This window comes from Podarcis liolepis (genome assembly GCF_965112155.1).
Source record: "Podarcis liolepis genome assembly, chromosome: 4".
NCBI classification, from domain to species: Eukaryota; Metazoa; Chordata; class Lepidosauria; order Squamata; family Lacertidae; genus Podarcis; species Podarcis liolepis.
Genome location: NC_139558.1, coordinates 7608585 through 7621776, shown reverse-complemented (window position 1 = coordinate 7621776; position 13192 = coordinate 7608585).

Here is a 13192-nt window from a genome sequence, read left to right as displayed (position 1 = left end):
CTATTGAGGTTATTAATATTGCACATATGGAAGCAAAATGGATAAATAAAAACTGACTCTTCTTTGAAAGACAAATTCTCCAGTCCAAAAATATGGTTTGAGAGCTTTACTACAGAACTTTACTCCAAAACAACTTAAAATAATAAAGTTACATTCAGATAGTTGCATATATTTAGTGCTATTTTTCAGCATGAACACCTCCCTCATTCTCTTAGAATGGCACCCATTCTAAGAAAGGTGCTGAACCCACCTGAGAGATGCCAGAACTGAGTTCCTGTGAGTTCCTCCTGAAAAAAAGCCCTGAATATACTGATCCCAGCATAGGTAAAATATCTTAGATTATTACAATCGTACATCCAGAGCTAAAAATCAAAGCTCTATCTCTCCTTCATTCCAGCCTCCATGAGCCCAAGACTGCTTTGTTAGAGAAAGATTAGCATGTCCACAAATTAGTTTCTGCATAGACTTGTAATAGTATCTCTGTCATGTGATTCTTCTCCTTGTGAGTGAAGCACATAGATGCAGTCCCATGATGCAGTCCTGCTTAATCATTAACCTGTTATGCTCTCTTCTCAGCTCTTTTTTTAGCTTCTGTGCCATGCTCCACAGTACACATACAGACACATTGCAGAGCTATTTTCCATTTCACTGTGCATTGACCAATTAACATTTTCTTGGGTTGTACATGCCTAGACTCAGAGTACTCTTTGAGCATAGAAGAGATTAGAGTGCAAGATGGGGTTCTCCAACCAGCAAGAATCATGGAGTCTCTAGGCCAAGCCTCTGTATCCGGCCCTCAGGACTCTTGCCACACCACATGCCCATTTCTCTACCCACACTGCATCTCAGGCCACACCTCACACTGCCCCTTCTCACACCCTCCTGGTTTGGCTTTTCACCTGACTGGAATTTGTCCTTGGACTCTGATAATCCCCTGGATGGAGGACAGAAAGGAGTCTGAGTATTGAAACCAGCCCACTAGACATTTGGGCTGCACCCATTTTTGCCTCTAGCCTCATCCTCCACTGCTGTGTGGACCTTGGAAGGTTGCCCAGAAAGGACTGTGGCCCTTGCGAAACAACAACTGACCTCAGAGTATTAGGGACTGCAGTTGCCAGACCATTAGCTGTGTTACATGTACATTATCTCAGTAACCATTTCAACAACAAACATGTCTCTCCTTTATTGGTCTCTACAATCACACCAGGCATAGCTGTCAACTTTTCCCTTTTCTTGCGAGGAATCCTATTCGGAATAAGGGAATTTCCCTTTAAAAAAGGGAAACGTTGGCAGCTATGACACCAGGAGCTCTAACTCTCTAACTTGACCCTCATAGCCACACTCTTCCATGGCTTCTCGAGACAGACAGATACCAATGATGTGCTGGATTTCAACAACATTGGTCAATATTATTCTCCTTGTACTATAGATGGGAGGAGGGAAATAAGTTAATTTCCAACAGTATTTTCAAAATATCCATGCCACATATGTATGCCACTGTTAGAACATGGTATAAAGGTGCTGTCAACCATTGTAATTCATTTGCAACGTTAGCTATGCAATTCCTCTGCATGCTTACTCAGAAGTAAGTTCAATCAAGTTTTCTCTTGGGTTTGAGTAGACCCATTTCTTAGCAGAACCACGTAGGATTTGCGCATATAAATAGGATTGCACTGATTTGTCTACATTATGTGATGTTGTAATGCTATAAGAGCACCATCATATTCCAAAGTCCCTCTGTGGAATGGGGAGAGTGCACTTTTTACTCAAGGGCGCCTGCAGACATGTGTTTTATTGTGCATTCGTGATGATTATATGGGGGTTGTAATACACAATCCCACTTTCAATACTTTATATGCCTGCAAAGGTTCCAGGGCAGACATAATGCTTCATTCCTGATCCTGTCACTTCCTGCATGGTTCCTACACCACAGAAGGTTGGCCTAGATGACATCAGGAGGTACCTTCCAACTATTCTATGATTCTAAGGTTTTTGCAGTATAGTAGTTGCTACCAGGATTCAAACATATGGCTGAACAAGAACCACCATCATACAAATCATCTGTAGAGCTAAGAAAACAGAGTAAGGCATATAAACATTAAGATTAGTCCTTTAAACGTTGCACTTTTGGAGATGCCCAGAGTTATAAAGTTGTATTTACGTTATATGTCGATCCATGGAAAAAAAAATTCAAGTTCATTCTGTTTATTTTCTTCTCCTCCTCTCCCCATCCTCTGCAGAGGTCGTTGACTTCCTTTTAAATTTGTCAAAATGGGTTGTCAGGACCTCATTTCCTGCTATATCTGTAAATGACTCTTCATAGAGCCAGAAATGCACAATTACTTCTTACCAGCAGCCTCATTTAAGTGTCAATATAAAGATATCTCCAGAATATATAATCAAATAATAGTATCAAATGTACCCGTTATAGCTTCCGCATCAGCAGTAAAGCAAAATCATGCCAAATACTTAAAAGAGTTCTCCAACAATCCATTTTTGTTTGGAAATTTACAAATGGCTTTTATGAGAAACAAAGCTTAGCATTCTCTAAGTGGGAGTATATATGTTTGTGTGTGTGTATATATATTTGGAAGCTAGAGGGCTGTTATAAAAATGCAAGTTTTAGTTACAAGTCACAGAGCCTTTTTTCATTTGCTGCTAGTTGCAAGACTTGAGACTGCAAAGAGTTCCAGAAACATCAACCTTTCGTACACACAAACACACGGGCATCTTCTCATTTGGGGAGATATTAGCAGCCAACTGTGCTATCTTCAGACAAGAAAAAATACGTCTGTGATCCTCACTCAACCTACCTAGAAACTCCACTTAAGCATGTTCATTAATGGTTTGGCAGATGATGCAGTGAAATTTCAGGATTTACAGATAATGCTAAATTATTCAAGACAGTTAAGTGAGAGGCAGCCTGCGAGAAATTACCGAAGGATCTCATAACACCAAGAGCATAGGCAATGAAATGGCAGATAAAATTCAATGTTGGAAAAGACAAAATCATGTGTATCGGAAAAAGAATAACCACCTCACTATACTCTGAAGATTTTTAATCCAAACTTGCTATAAGTTTTCAGTAAAGACTCACTGGAATTACTGGCCTTTCTTAGCTCCTTGAAAAATCCACGTATTGTGTTGCAGCTATCTTCAAAGCAAAGAGACCAAAAGGGACACTCAGGAAAAGGATAATCTCCTGCTGACCTTGTATGAGACAATGGTTTGGCTACCCATTCATTAATTTTATTTATTTATTTGCTATACTGCCTTCGTCCAAGGACCACAGGGCGATTAATATTAATGTGGGTAATATACCACCTGGTCACCTTTTTCTAGAAGCAAGCGTATGAGAGAGCTGGAAAAGTTACAAAGGAGGGAATAATGATTTGGTATAAAGTAAGTTCCCGGAACATGTGTATGCCAAGATTCCTTTTTCACATATAAGTCTTGCTCATAGCTACCACTGGTGCTGAAAATGAGCCATTGGTTTGGGAGAAATTTATAAAGTCCACAGGTTAATATGAAGCTACATAATTCTCATTTCCTAAACCAATAAGCTAATTGAAAATTGCTTGCAGAACTGCATACATTAATATATACATTAGGAGAGCTAGACCCCAAATGCATATGAATTGTCATGCAGGGTTTTTTTGTGTGTTTTTAAAGAAAAGAAATCATAATCTGATGTGCAAAATGAAGTACAACTTTAGGCTGGAAAAATCAGAATGTGAAATTGACAAATTCATCCTTTTTTATCCATCAGAACAACCATGGATTGAGGTGGTACTGTGATGGCTGATAGCAGATATAGCAATTTATGCAGAATGAGTTCTTACATGTCCTAGGATCAGTCGCCTAAGGCTAATTAATAACGACATAATTGATCAGCCTCAGAGATGTGATTCCATGATTACCTCTACCAATGGTAAAAGCAGATTATTATTAGTTTACTTTAGTTTTTTATTATTTAATAATTTATATAAAGGTAAAGGTAAAGGGACCCCAGACCATTAGGTCCAGTCGTGGCCGACTCTGGGGTTGCAGCGCTCATCTCGCTTTATTGGCCGAGGGAACCGGCGTACAGCTTCCGGGTCATGTGGCCAGCATGACTAAGCCGCTTCTGGTGAACCAGAGCAGTTCACGGAAATGCCGTTTACCTTCCCGCCAGAGCGGTACCTATTTATCTACTTGCACTTTGACGTGCTTTTGAACTGCTAGGTTGGCAGGAGAATAATTTATATAGCTATCTTTAAATATTCCCTGGCTAGCTTACAAACAAAATGATGCTATTTGTTTGCTGCTGTCTATGTACCACAGTGCCACCAGGCAAAGGCGTCCAGCATGGAATGAGACTTAAAGATAAGCAAGAACCTCTTGACTCATATCAGAATGGGCTTGCTTTGAAAGTTTAAGCATATAATTAGGGACATTCCACATCTGAACAAACTTGTTTGGAAACTGTTTTCCCCTGTTGAACTCAATAGCCCCCATTTCTACGGGTATGTATATTCATGCAGATGTGCTTCAGGATAAATGAATGAAAAATATGAATTGTGCTCATTAATTTGAGTATCAGCATTTCTCAGCTCTCCAATAAAATCATAAGAAGGGAACAGATATTTTGGTTAATCTGGAAGAGAATTTACATCTACTTTAGAACACATCTCAAGATTGTAAGCACACATATATCTCCAGAAGCCGTTGCTGGGTGGTTATTACTATCAACATATTCATTTTAAACTTTAGAAAATAGTTCTCAATAAAAAAGTCCTCTGTGCTGTTTGCTTTTTATGTCTTCTTATAACATGATATATTTTCCTTTTAAAGCTTCTGTTTAAATGATCATGTGACCCTCTCTGCTGAAATATGCACTGAAGCAGTTAACAGTTCTAATGAAACTCTTGAGATTTTATATATATATATATATATATATATATATATATATATATATATGCACGTAGGAGCTTCTGTTGCTTTTACAGCCTTCAAGTCTTGCCGTCCAGTTTTAGTGTCAGTTTCAGTCAGATCAGTTTGGGGACAAATCTATAAATTCTTCAAAGTATTTGCCATTTGCCACTTACATTCCCTTTTGCTTTGATATTAGTTTTCCTTCTGTTTCAGGCTGAAAGCCAGAGGTGACCTTCTGTGGCACTATTGTGCTTTGGACAATGCAAAGCCGTAAAATGAAAAAGACAGGAATAAGACTGCAGCAATGCAAGTCCAAATGAATAAATCTTGCCTTCTGCAAACCTCAAAGCATTCCCTCCCCCCTCGTATTTGATTATGTGGCATCAACAAAATTCAAGAGGTCGAGGGCCACTTTGGAGGCGATTTCTTTTGAGTGGGTGTGCATGCAGAGGTCTACAGAGGAGAAGAGGAGGAGGAGGAGTTCTGTTGCACAGGTAGAAATCTACTGCAAAATTTGGCAGGCGTCACTGGAGGTCACTGGCTTGATGGATCAGGAGTGGGAAGGAGACATCAGAAGTGCATTCCAACTGCACTTCATTGCTCCCAGTGGCATCTACATACAAATGAGTACCCCAACAACTGCCCAGCTACTGTTTCAGCAACCACAGTCTAGAGTTTGATTCGAGTGTATGTGTATTACTATATCTGCAGCTTAAATCAGAATGGATTGTGGTAAAACTCAAGCTGCACTAATTCATGAGCAAACATTTAGTTGGTTGGTTAGAAATCTATTAAACATAAATGCAGGCCAAACCAGGCCCTCCAAGTGTCCCTATTTTCCAGGGACATCCCTGATTTAGAGAAGCCATCCCGATTTTTGCTTGGCTGTTCCTTAAGGCAAAGGTAAAGGGACCCTTGATCGTTAGGTCCAGGCGCAGATGACTCTGGGGTTGCGGTGCTCATCTCGCTTTACTGGCCGAGGGAGCCAGCGTACAGCTTCTAGGTCATGTGGCCAGCATGACTAAGCCGCTTCTGGCAAACCAGAGCAGCGCACGGAAATACTGTTTACCTTCCCACCGGAGCAGTACGTATTTATCTACTTGCACTTTGATGTGCTTTCGAACTGCTAGGTTGGCAGGAGCTGGGATTGAACAACGGGAACTCACCCCGTCGCGGGGATTCAAACCGCCGACCTTCTGATCAGCAAGACCCTAGGCTCTGTGGTTTAGACCACAGCACCACCCGCATCCCTTGGATGTTCCTTAGGATGTCCCTATTTGCATTGGAGAAATGTTGGAGGGTATGGAGTTATCCGACCCCTGAGTCGTCTGAAGGCAATCCTGTATAGGGAAGGTTTTTTTAAAAAAATGTTTTATGTTCCATTATGTTTTTTATATATGTTGGAAGCTGCCCAGAGTGTTGGGGCAACCCAATAAGATGTGTGGGTATAAATAATAAAATTGTCATTGGGGATTGGGGATTGGGGTGTCCTTATTTTCATTGGAGAAATGTTGGAGGGTATGCTATGCCACCATTTTCCAAAAGTGACTGTTATTAATGATAGTCACTAGCAACTCTCCCCCTTGTTCACTTTTGGGGGGGACGGACAATGACACACTTTAGTCAATAAGATGCCAGTTAAAAATATCTGGGGGTGTGCCACCACACACAATGTTAGGTGTGGAGTGTGGCATAAAACAAAATGGCTACCAAACCTGAAAGAGCAGAAAAGGAGGCAGAACCACAAAATGCTGTGCGCTGTCTCCATCAATTTAAAAAACCACCTACACCAGTCACTGCCACACTTGCTCACGGAAAAACAGTGTTTGCACCTCTTCCCAGTTCTGAAAAGTTTTTTTTTTTGGGGGGGGGAGTCATCCAAGCCTGAAATCCAAATGGAATGTGGACATGCTTATGGCATGTGAGTTCAAGAGCAGTTCAAGTTGGTGGGAACGACAAACAGTTTCTCCTGCATTGTGGATTTTTGCTGGGGTATTTAGTGAGATCTTTAATGAGCACCATGGGATGTATCGGCAGGTGTAAAGGTAAAAAGGTAAAGGACACCTGGATAGTTAAGTCCAGTCAAAGGTAACTATTATAATCACTTCTGGAGCAATGGAACACCATGACAGAAACCAGAGTGCACGGAAATGCCATTTACCTTCCTGCCACAGTGGTACCTATTTATCTACTTGCACTGGCATGCTTTCAAACTGTTAGGTTGGCAGGAACTGGGTCAGAGCAACGAGAGCTCACTCTGTCATGGGGATTCGAACTGCCGACCTTCTGATCAGCATGCCCAAGAGGCTCAGTGGTTTAGACCACAGCACCATCTGTGGGCACTGCAATGAGTAATGAGTAACCCACGATATACCGTATTTTTTGCACCATAACACTCACTTTTTTCCTCCTAAAAAGTAAGGGGAAATGTCTATGCGTGTTATGGAGGGAATGCCTACGGGTGGCATGCCTATGGATTTTCCTCCTCTAAAAACTACGTGCGTGTTATGGTCGGGTGCGTGTTATAGAGCGAAAAATACGGTATATTGTGTGGGAGTTGCTTTATGCCAATGCACTTCAGTCAAAATTGTTCTCTTTGGGGTATATACTAGAATGATAATGATAGTGTACCTATAACTGGTGCACAAATCATTTAGTATCACTGTACAAATTGGAACGAAATGCTAATGAGTCTAATTCCAACAATACTTTTAAAACATGCCAATGAAGTCTGTCTAAATTGGTTCTCTTTGGATCGGCCACTGCTGATCTTCATATGTTGCTGGCATTTATCACACTAAACTATTTATTTTGACTGTTACACAGCACAGTATGCAATAGTGATTCATTTTCTAGTTGGGTTTTAAAATTGTTCATACAAGTCAGCTGGAATAGGCGTTCAGTGAACAAGCATCAAACTTGGATTTTACAGAGCCTGGGCAAACAAGTGAGTTTGACTGACAATATTTGCAAAGTGCAATGACACTTTCACAGTCGGGACCAGCTAATTCCATTGATTAGTCCAGTAGGAGAAAGTCAGAAAGTCACTCCTGTTAGCAGACACAACAAGCTAGGTCATTACAAAGTTGCCGGCAAAATGTCTCCATATTCTGCACTGGATGAAAGCCAGTCTGAAATTGATTATATAAATCATACCAGTACTTCGCCGAGTAAACTATAGCTGAGTGGCAACCACTTTTCAATACCCTTTGATGATAGCAGCGGTTTTGGAAATTACATGGCAGTTTTCAGGGTCATCTCTTGTCAGCTCTGGTTTTTCAGAGGATTAGTGGTGCATTATTATTGCTATTATTACAGCAACAGTTTAGAGATTCAAAGATACAGTAAGTTGTACAGGTGCCAAGCATTTTTCAAAACAATACTATCTAAATATTCCCAGAGTCAACCAGAAATGTAACAGTTTTCCTAGCAATAGTTGGCGGCTCCATTATGCATGAAATATTCGTTGTTAATTAGCTGTAAATGTTAATTAGGTCAATGCAATTAGGTCATAGCCGCTGCTAATGTGCAATGTTTTCATAATCTTTCTTATGATTCTTCACCATTGCTTTGTGGGGTCTTCTTTGACACAATCCATTTTCTTTACTTCTTTGCATCACAATCTCATGTGCTGAATGCAGTCCTCATATCTCGTTTCAAGACCACTTCCAGTCTGAGTGACTGAATGTGATTCATCCCTAGTTCTTGTGAGTGACAGATTTATGGGAAGTAATGAGAATGACATAGACCCACATAGACCCAAGTAACAATAGGTAAGTGCAGATTGGGACAGGCATGGCTGGCACTGATGCTGAAAACATTCCAAACTGAGCATCTTCATGGCCATAATGACGTGGAAGGAGTAATGTCTAATCTAGAGGGACCACACTGGAAACTGCCCCTTTCAGGTGAACATGGGCAGCTTCCAACATGATTATTTTTTTTTAATAATATTTTTTATTGCTTTTTTTCCAAGGTCAAAATACATCATCAATAATACAACAAAAGCGATTTTACAAAAAGAAAGAAGAAATTAAATAAAAGAAAATTCACTTTTTCAGATCTTTTTTCATAATCAACTGGACTTCCCCACATCTTCCATCCCCTGCATTCTTTACAATAAAAAATAAACAGCAAATTGATACCTTGTTTCATGTGTTTTTGTACTTTCATCTAATTATATACTCTAAAATTTAAACTTTTCACGGTCATAACTTAATTTCCATCATTTTCAAATCTCAATACTGAAGCATGTTTTTCCCAAAACTTAGCAAATTCTCAACATTCATATAACTTATAATGTTTTTGTAGATAGTCCTTAAATTTTTTCCAATCCTCTTCCACTGCCTCTTCTCCCAGGTCTCGGATTCTGCCAGTCATTTCGGCTAATTCCATGTAGTCCATCAGTTGCGTATGCCACTCTTCCAGCGTGGGTAGCTCCTGTGCCTTCCAATATTTGGCTATAAGGATTCTTGCTGCTGTAGTTGCATATAAAAAGAAAGTTCTATCTTTCTTTGACACTCTCTGGCCTACAATGCCCAGGAGGAAGGCCTCTGGTTTCTTATGGAAGGTATACTTAAATACCCTTTTCAACTCGTTATAAATCATTTCCCAAAAGGCCTTCACCCTCGGGCATGTCCACCAGAGGTGGAAGAATGTTCCTTCAGCCTCCTTACATTTCCAACATTTATTATCAGACAAATGATATATCTTTGCAAGTTTGACTGGGGTCATGTACCACCTGTACATCATTTTCATAATGTTTTCTTTTAAGGCACTACATGCTGTAAATTTCATACCGGTGGTCCATAACCTTTCCCAGTCTTCAAACATAATGTTGTACCCAATGTCTTGTGCCCATTTTATCATGGCTGATTTAACTGTCTCATCTTGAGTGTTCCATTTAAGCAACAAGTTATACATTCTTGAAAGCACTTTCGTCTTAGGTTCAAGTAGTTCTGACTCTAATTTTGATTTTTCCACCTGGAAACCAATTTTTTTGTCCTTTTTAAAAATCTCTAGAATTTGGGCATAGTGAAACCAGTCTCGCACCTTTCCTTTCAATTTTTCAAAACTCTGCAACCTCCAAGTGTCACCCACTCTTTCTATTATCTCACAGTATTTTGCCCAGCCAGCTTCCAACATGATTTTTTCACGGCAAACATGCTTTCACTATCTTGCCCCATCTATGGGGATACATGGAGGGTATTGTTTGAACCAAATTAGGTAACTCAATGGCTCCTTTACTCTGCACTTCCCAAATAGTTCTGTGGACTTCCTTTTAAAAAGTTTATTTTAACATTCTTCAGAGTCCCTTACTGTGCAGCTTTAACACATCGCTCTCACCCAACAACTTTTTAAAAGCCTGTATAATAAAGCTACCCCGTCTGCATATCTACACTATACTTTTTAAACCTTTGATAATAGTGCTCAGAAGCCTCTTTTAAGTAATAAGACAGAAGGGGTAAGGAAAACTAAGGCATGCCATTAAGATTACCTCAAATAAACTGGAAATCTGCCACAATGTCCATCAGAGTGCAACAGCAGGAACAATATACCAGACATGTCTACAAAGTCTCTATGCTGCACACATTTGTTTGAGCCCATGGTCCCCAAAACAGCACCCAATGAAGAAATGTCAAAACTGAACTGGTATCATATTTGTAGCTGCAGAACAACCTAGAAATTACTGTGTTCGACCAGAAATGCTTTTTAACCTACAGCCACCTCCTAACTTTGTCACGTTACCAGTTTCATTTCATTTTTAAAAAACCTCTACAATATTTGCATCCCTTCCCAATTCTATATTGTATCGATGTGACAGAATAAATGTACAGTCCTATTCTTCAGTCAAAGCAATCTATGAAAACGTCAGAGAAAACTGAATCCAGCAAGCCATTTGCTGCTATTTTTGTCAAGTCTGATCATTAATTAATACTGTATTAAGTGTTATTTTCCCCCAACCATTTTGTTTTCATCTTATGGTAGGCCCTTATTGCTCATATTTTTAAAGCTCTTATAGAAGGATGCCATAAGGGCCATTGAAGTCTAAAGAGAGTTTCTAATGCACTCTTCAAGTCTTCTTAGAGTGAGTCTTCATACAAACAAATAGACGCCTAGGGATGTTTTTCTATTCCATGTGGGACCCTAATAATGAAACACATGTTGAGCATTATAGAAAAGGTTTTGCACACAATTCCTTGTTTCTGCTTCTTTCCCACAGTACCTGATTGTATAAAATGAACTTCTTATTTTTGCACATAAGTGGTAATCATCTTCAAGCAGGAATGGAGAAAGAATTTGTGTGGTTCACATTTTTACTGTGGGCTGACTCAAACCAAGGCTCCAAATCTCGCTTGTGGTTTGGAACACAACAACCATTTTGGTTACTGGATTTTGTAAGTTTTGGGGCACTACAAGTGCACACAAAAACAAGCCATATTTTCTTTCTTTCTTTTTAAAACGAAAGGTATTGTACAGAAAACTGCATTGAGAAACAAAGCTTGTATTTTATGCAAAATATTCATAGTTTACATAAAAAGTGTGCACAAAATGCACATAATATAAATGTGGACTTTTTGTGTGTCCGTAAGAAAAAAGAAATGAAGCGGGATGGAATGGACCTGTGTCAGCAAAACTGAAACAGGACAGAACTGAGTTGTTTGATCCATCCCTACAGGAAAGTAATAAATAATGGAAAGAGCAGGAGTCGTGGAAGCTAAATCAATATATCCCCATGTGGAAACCAGTGCTTCAACTCCACCATTACATGTCACACTATAGTGACACCTAGTGACAGAACATAGACATTGCATCATCTCAAGCCTAGCAACTAGTTTCCTTGGGCTCCTGACATTGTGCTTCTTCCCTGCTGCCTATCAACTCTCCATTAGCAAAGTATATGTTGCACAATCAGCAGCCGCACAGGGGAGAGAGGCAGAGTACAGTGGTACCTTGGGTTAAGAACTTAATTCATTCTGGAGGTCCGTTCTTAACCTGAAACTGTTCTTCACCTGAGGTACCACTTTAGCTAATGGGGCCTCCTGCTGCCGCCGTGCGATTTCTGTTCTCATCCTGAAGCAAAGTTCTTAGCCCGAGGTACTATTTCTGGGTTAGCGGAGTCTGTAACCTGAAGTGTCTGTAACCCGAGGTACCACTGTATATGTCTTCATGGGGGGTGATTGGGGCGCAGGCAGCTGTAGCGGCACAACATATCTCAGCAGTTTCCTGGGGATGATGATTGCACATGCACAGTATTATAAAGGCAACCCAAAAAGTGGTAAGGGATGGAAAAATCCAAGCACATGTTGGCCCCACCCCTGAAAGAGGACATATGTTTAAAATATAAAACCACCACAAGATTCAACAGCTAGGCACAAACCACCAAGCTAGTTGTTACAAATTAATTTTGCCATGGTGGAACTAATAAATTACCAGTACTAAAGGCTTGCTAAGGAATCTTTACATCCTTGGGATTCCCCCTTGATCCTCTGATCAACTGAAACAGTATTTGCTCTTCTCTGGTCATCTGGGAGTACACCTGTTCTTCTCAAATATAATCGGTAATGGCAGCACTATTTGCCCAGATGACTCCTTCAGGGTCCTAGGGTGAAGTCCATCAGGGCCTGCTGTCTCGAATTGACTCAGGTTGTCCAAGGAGATCTAGTTAAAGACATAAAAAGGTTGTAAAAAAAGCAAACAAAGAGATGTCTAGAGCTCCAAGAAGTGTTTAATTGTCTTTTTAAAAAATCTAGCCATAGTCAACTGTACTGCAAAAGAAGTCTTGATTTCCCCCCCCTCTCTCCAGCATGTGCTTTCAGACCAATCTCTAAGAGGGGGCATTTGATTAAATTAATGACAAGAGCATTTGAGACAAATTAAAGAGAAATGCTCTTTGCACAGCCTGTAGCTGGCTGATGGAATTTACTCCATAAGTAGGGGAAGGAGGTCATAGCTAGAATTTGAACTTATTTTTATGAGGTGAATGGAAGATTGCATTACAGGTAACAACATTAGCAAGTGCCCAAGAAGGTAAAACTAATCAAATTCTTTGCTTCGGGATGTGAACACCTTGCTGCTGAGGCCATAATGAATTTGTTTCTTCTCTGATAGGTTTGTTTATGTTTATATATATATGGGTCTCTCGTGAGAAAATTGTGCATCCGTAGGAGCTCTAGAATAAGGTGTGAGAAGAAGGGAAGAAACCACTTATCTCCTAGCTTCTTCCCATAATGTGGGAATGAGATTCAGATAGAACGCCATAAGCAAAGGGATGAGC